Here is a 6497-nt window from a genome sequence, read left to right on the forward strand (position 1 = left end):
TACAGCCTTGATGTGCTCCTTTTCCTATTTGGAACCAGTCTGTTGTTCATGTCCAGTTCTAACTGTTGCTTCCTGACCTGCATACAGATTTCTTAAGAGGCAGGTCAGGTGGTCTGGTATTCCTGTCTCTTTCAGATTTCCACAGTTTATTGTGATCCACACAGTCAAAGGCTTTGGCATAGTCAATAAAGCAGAAATAGATGTTTTTCTGGAACTCTCTTGCTTTTTTGATGATCCAGCGGATGTTGGCAATTTGGTCTCTGGTTGCTCTGCCTTTTCTAAAATCAGCTTGAACAACTGGAAGTTCATGGTTCACGTATTGCTGAAGCCTGGCTTGGAGAATTTTGAGCATTACTTTACTAGTGTGTGAGATGAGTGCAGTTCTAAGGTCTACTTCCTGCATATTCAAACACTACTGAAAGTTCTTAGATTCTAAAGTTTCAAAAGCTTATTTTCTTTAAGTAGGCCAAACATTCTCCCTGAAACTATCACTTCTAATTTGCCTAGCGACATTTTCATAGTGTAAAATCTAGCCAGTGTTTAAACTATTAAAACTGAATTTTTGGCATCCGAATTAATGTCTTAAATTTTTATATAAAATTTGATGAGTTTATATCTACCTGCTCTTACACGATATAGACTTTTAAAGAGAATGTGTGTTTAGTCGCTCAGTCATGTCTGACTTTTTGTGACCCTTTGTACTGTAGCCTGCCAGGCTCCTCTGTCCACGGGATTTTTCAGGCAAGAACACTGGAGTGGGTTGCTGTTTCCTTCTCCAGAGGATCTTCTTGACCGAAGGATTGAACTTGCATCTCCTGTGTCTCCTGCATTGCAGGTGAACTTTTTATAGAGAATAGACACTGCATTTAATATGTAATCTAAAATATGCATATCATAGAGCTACTAAGTCAATGGACACTGAATATGGCTTATGATATTTTATTTGATGATAACGATGAAATGTAGCACTATAGATGTAAGAGAAAAAAACAGCTTTTGTTTATATAGTACGCTTTCAAGTCCATCATCTCATTTGGTGCCCACAGTAACCCTATGAGGTAGATAAGACAGAGCTTTATTTTCCATTTGATAGATCATGAACTATTGCACATGATTAAATGATTTTTCCAAGGTCACCAGCTAGTAAATGCTAATGCCTCTGCCAGAACTTTTCTGAAAGATGACAATATTGACAAGAAAGAATCTATAGTCTAGGTTTCATTATTAAGGAAGACAAAATAGAAATATCAGTTGTCTATGACTAAGGGTGGCTAGAAATCAGGTAAATGAAAGAAAATGTCAAGAATGAAAAAGAAAAATTACATTGAAAATTATAAAATATTTGAAGGCTATTTCTTCTCAATATATTTACTTCTTCATAAAAAAGTGCAAACCTTTTAAAAAGAAATGACATTTTTATTAGTAGTTTGGTATGTGGTATAGCAGGAAATATGAAAAATGTACTATATAAAGTTTTATATAGGAAAACAAAAACCCTCAAAGGGAGGTTCCCCAAGATAGAAGGAAGAGAAATATAGCATCTGTTTTAAAGGAAAAAATGGAAGAACAAGAAAATTAAAAGTAATTAAAAACTAAGAGCACTAGAATACTCTATGATCTGACGGTTGACATAAATTTAATGGCATAAAAACAGAGATTGGACAAGGAAAACAGAGAAGAAACATTTTAAACTATGCTATCCAGATCAGCATTTTTGAAGGATAGTTGCAGTCAATTCCCAGAAAATAAATTTCTTTCCAAAGGAAGAAAGTATGTTAAAGTATATTCAGAATTATTATAGAAAATTCAATTGAGATACATTATTTTCCAAATACTGATTAAGCTAGATTTAGGTGAGATTTATTCAGTATTCTGATTATATGGCCATCATCAACAAAGAGAGATGATATTTTACTTTGATATAGGAATAATTTGCTGCTTAACTGAAAAACAAATGAAAACAAGGTTTTATGAAACACAGTTGGCATTTCAGAGCAGGGCATTTAGCCTTATCCTACATCTCAAGTTATGCTTAATACCCATGTACTGGCTATTTTTTTTTTTGGCATATTTGATGTTAAACAGTTTTTTTTTAAGTACTATAGAAAAAAAGGGCTTCCCCAGTGGCTCAGCGGTAAAGAATCTGCCTGTAATGTAGGAGTAGCAGGAGACACAGCTTTGATTCCTGGGTGGGAAAGATCCCCTGGAGTAGGAAATGGCAACCCACTCCAGTATTCTTGCCTGGAGGATGTACAGAGGAGCCTGGCAGGCTACAGTCCATGGGGTTGCAAAGAGTCAGACACGACTGAAGCAACAGCATGCACACATGCATAGAAAAAAATGTAAAGTTATAAGTGGCCTTAAAGGAGCAGGAGAACAGCAATTTCATTACCCAAAGGAAATACTAAGTGAAAGCCTGCATGGAAGGACAATAAGCAGCAGTATTTAATCTTTTCTTTTGTTGACACCGTTAACACTTACACTGTTAGCATTTAGAAAGAAGTGTGCATATTGTGATATAATTAAAACAGATTGTGATTCATATCAGGGAAGACCTGAGAGGGGAAGTATATCAGAATATGGTAATAAAGTTGGAAATTATTAAGGTGACTATTTGCCTCAGTTGGCCCAGAACAGTCCTGGTTTTACATTTCTTGTCCCCGTGTAATTATTATTGTCTGTTTTCACTCTCAAAAGTGTTGTGTGTTGGATGATACACTGTATGGTCACCTTAGAAGTGGGGGCAGCATGGTAAATATTATCAGTGCATTTTTATTGCACTACTAATAACACCTAACACATTTGAGTCTGCCTAGCAATTTATGAGCACTGTCTTACATAGTCCTTCCAAAAGTCTATGAGACAGTTAGTATTATAGTCCCCATTCTAGAGATGAGGGAGCTCAAGCTTATGTTTATAGATATTCAGTAACTTGGCCAAGGTTATACAGTAGCCATTCTTAATTCAAGCAGTCTTGTTTCAGAGGTCACAAGAATAATCACCATGCACCATTTATTTTCTCCATACTTTTAAAAATTTCATAAGACATCTGAAAATTTAGATGTCTGAAAAAATAGGCTACCAAATGTATAAGATAGAAAAAAATTATCAAGCACATATTGGGGGGAATACTTCAAAACCTTTTCATAAGTTGAGGCAGACTTCCCTGTGATTCATAAAATATTATTGAAAATAGGTGTGAAAGAAAGAAATATGCTATTGGAGGGATGATTCCATTCCCTGTATATTATAAAATCCTTAATTTTGCTTCCTGTATGTACTTCCTCTTTTGAGCCCAAAGTCCTTTCTCACACGCTTGCCACCTTAACCTCTTGCCCCCTCTATCTAGGCACTAAGATGGAAGTGAAAATAGGAAAGTCAGTTCCTACTAAAAATACATGTTATAATGCATTTTGATCTACTTCATCTAAAGCTTCTAGACATTTTTTTCCCCAAGTATAACATCATTCTAGCTCAAAAATTAATTTTTCCTGAAACTGCTATGATAAAAACTTTGGTTTTTAGGTAACCAATTATTTACAGTTGTTGAGAACAGGAGAAAAGAAGAACGAGCACCCTAAACTTTTCCTCACCTTCTGCTAACTTTGTGCCCACAGTGCTTTTGCACAGCTGCTGGCCAGGCATGGGGGAAATGACAGGGGAATTCTTTTTAAAACAGTGGGTAGGCTCTCTGCATCTCCCCCAAACCCCTACCCCGCCACCACATGCAGGCTATGTGCATTCCCTGGAAGATTTAAGGTCTTACAGCTGTCCTTCAGATAGGTGGCTTATCTCTAATAGACCTTTCCTGAGCCCAGCCATTGGGAAGAGGAATCTCTAAGAAGGAATTCCTGCTTTCACAGAGAATTATTTAGAGAATCACAATGGGGAAGATTGAGCTATACTATCAACAAATATTTATTAGTTTACTCTCTAAGGCGGTCCTGGAGTTCAGTTAATTATTATCGAGTCACAGGCACTCTTATTTAAAGTGGGGTTTAAGTTCTCCTTTTAAGCATAAATTGAAATGTTAAGTCCATCTTAGGTCAACTATAGTAGGATTTTCAAAACAAACTAATCTGTATAGCACAGAACAGAAATGCCTTGTATAAAAAGAACAAATGGAAGATTTAGCTCTATCTGTATGTGCTGCTTATATGAGTTAGAACTAAGTAGTCATTGATGAATAATAAAGATGAATCATTATTTTTGATTATTGAATACCCTGATCATAAGACTGTCTTTTCACCTTTCTGTGTGAATTTCTGCTGAAGAAACTTTGCAAAGGGGCTATTAAATATGTCAAAATAGGTTTTTTGTTTTTTTTTTTTTAATTTGTCTGTACCACATGGTTTGTGGGATCTTAGTTCCCCCACCAGGGATGGAACTCAGATCCCTGCAGTGCAAGTGCCAAATGCTAATTACTGGACTGCTAGGGAACTGCCCCAAATGGGTGACATCGATAAGTGCGTCCTGGCTTCCATTCTGTTAAGGCCGGTGTTTTGGGGCTCATTCTAGCAGTATGAGTAAGTAGGACTTATTTAACAATCATTTGGGAGGGGGGCACTTTACTGTCTCTACCACTCTACTCTCTGTGGATGGCCCCAAAGAATGAAACCACATTTCCCTCTCCTGTCTACTCAGCATCAGCATATGCTATCTCTATATTCCCTTCCATCAAAAGCTGCTTTGGGGAAACAATCTGATGAATTGGTATAAATGACTAATAAGGCTTAAAATATTACCTTTCCCCCGGATTATGTCTTTGTGCTAGAGAAATAAACCACTCAAAGGGATTAAACTCTAGTGGCAAAACTTCAGGTGAATTGGAGGAGGGGTTTTGGGTTATAGGTACTTTTCTAAGCCTCATAGTAATCACCCAGATAGGTCCAGATTGGAACCTATTGGAACCAGTAGGAGTCTAAGGTTAAAAAAAAAAAAGAGGCTAGGGGGACAGGGCAGGTTCTAGCCCACAGACTGGTCTGGTCCTATTTATTTAGGTTGAGGATTGGGACCAGGAAGGGGAAGTTAGGTCTACCTGAATCTATGAGGCCACATTCAAAGGAGTCTTGAACCAACCTCAGACCAGATGCAACACTCGAATCCCAGAAGCCATCCGGTCTCGCTCTGATCTGGGAGACTCTCCATCCTGGCTTGCTTTAGGAGAGAGAGCTCTACCACAGTCTGGGCAAACTCAAAGCAGTTTTTGAAAGTGGGGTAGGAGATTTTTCCTGTGATGATTAAAATTAGCTTATATAATACGCTTACTTTTATACAATGGCCAAAATGGATAACTAGCTTGGTATTACTAGTATACCCGGCTGCCGTTTCTCTTCCTAACTTCCAGTTTAATGCTTTTACCTTCAGTTCAGCACTGAATAAGCCCGAACACTTTGGCACTATCTGTGAACCTTCTACTTCTGCTCTTAGGCTAAAGCCCTAGGTCTGTTAATTCTTGCAGTCCTGAAGTAGTTAATAGCTCCCCACCCTCATAGAATGTCTTGAACGTCTCCCAGGTTATTTCAAGTGTTTGTCACTAGAGTACACCTCACTTTGGTAAATAATTCTTTGATGGACTTCATCAACTCCTTCCTTTGGATCCAAGCCAAAATCATCTGTAGGGCATACAGCTCTTTATTCAAACTTGGTTATAAATAATTATCTCTGGAACACAGAAGGAAGAACTGAAGCAATGACTTCAGGGACACAGAGTTAGACTAATTACCATCCTTGTACGCTGTTAAGTACAGCAGAGACTGGGGGCGGGGAATGGTTTGTTTCGTATCTATTGCGTTCCTTCTCGGGGTAAAACAAGGCCATCTTGTCTGTTAACATATGTAAGGCAGTAACTGCAAAAACTGTGCAATGTTATGGTTGAGGCGTTTTATGCCATATGTGTTGATAGAATGCCTAAGCAGCTCTCTCCGCAATAAACGCAAACGCTGCCAGGCTGAATCACTAGGGCCAGCGAAATTCAACGACTGCACCACCGAAACCTCCAGGGTTGGAAGCCTACGTCGCGTATCGGAGTGTATCCAATATTTCCTCTAACAAAGGCATTATCTTGAGGCAATTTCGAGAGCCATTTTCCCCCTCCCAGGGCTAGCTTTGTCTCCCCACCCGTGTGAGGCTGAGACTCGGAGGAGCTGCGTTGCTGAGCGAGCAAGCTCGGAGCAAGGGCCGGCGTGGGAAGCTTCTCCGAGCTGCCGCTGTGGTTTCCTGCAAACCGAGCGTGCCATTAGAGGAAGTTGGAGTGCTGCAGTTGAAAGAGATACCTGCAGCCTTGAAATCGGGGTTGGACTTGAACCGATCACTGTCGTACAAAGAAACTCAATCGGCCGGGGTGGCGGAGGCCTGGAGACTCTCGGTCTCCCAAGCTAGGCACCGGGCAAGCCGGGCTCCACTTCGTCGGAGTCCCCCACCCTGAGGAGCCGGGGAGCGGCAGGCAGGCCTCTGGGGCCTGGGCTGCAGCGGGCCTCACCAGCGAACCCCCGGCC

Source organism: Bison bison, unplaced genomic scaffold (assembly GCF_000754665.1).
Source record: "Bison bison bison isolate TAMUID 2011002044 unplaced genomic scaffold, Bison_UMD1.0 scf7180017864218, whole genome shotgun sequence".
Taxonomy (NCBI): domain Eukaryota; kingdom Metazoa; phylum Chordata; class Mammalia; order Artiodactyla; family Bovidae; genus Bison; species Bison bison.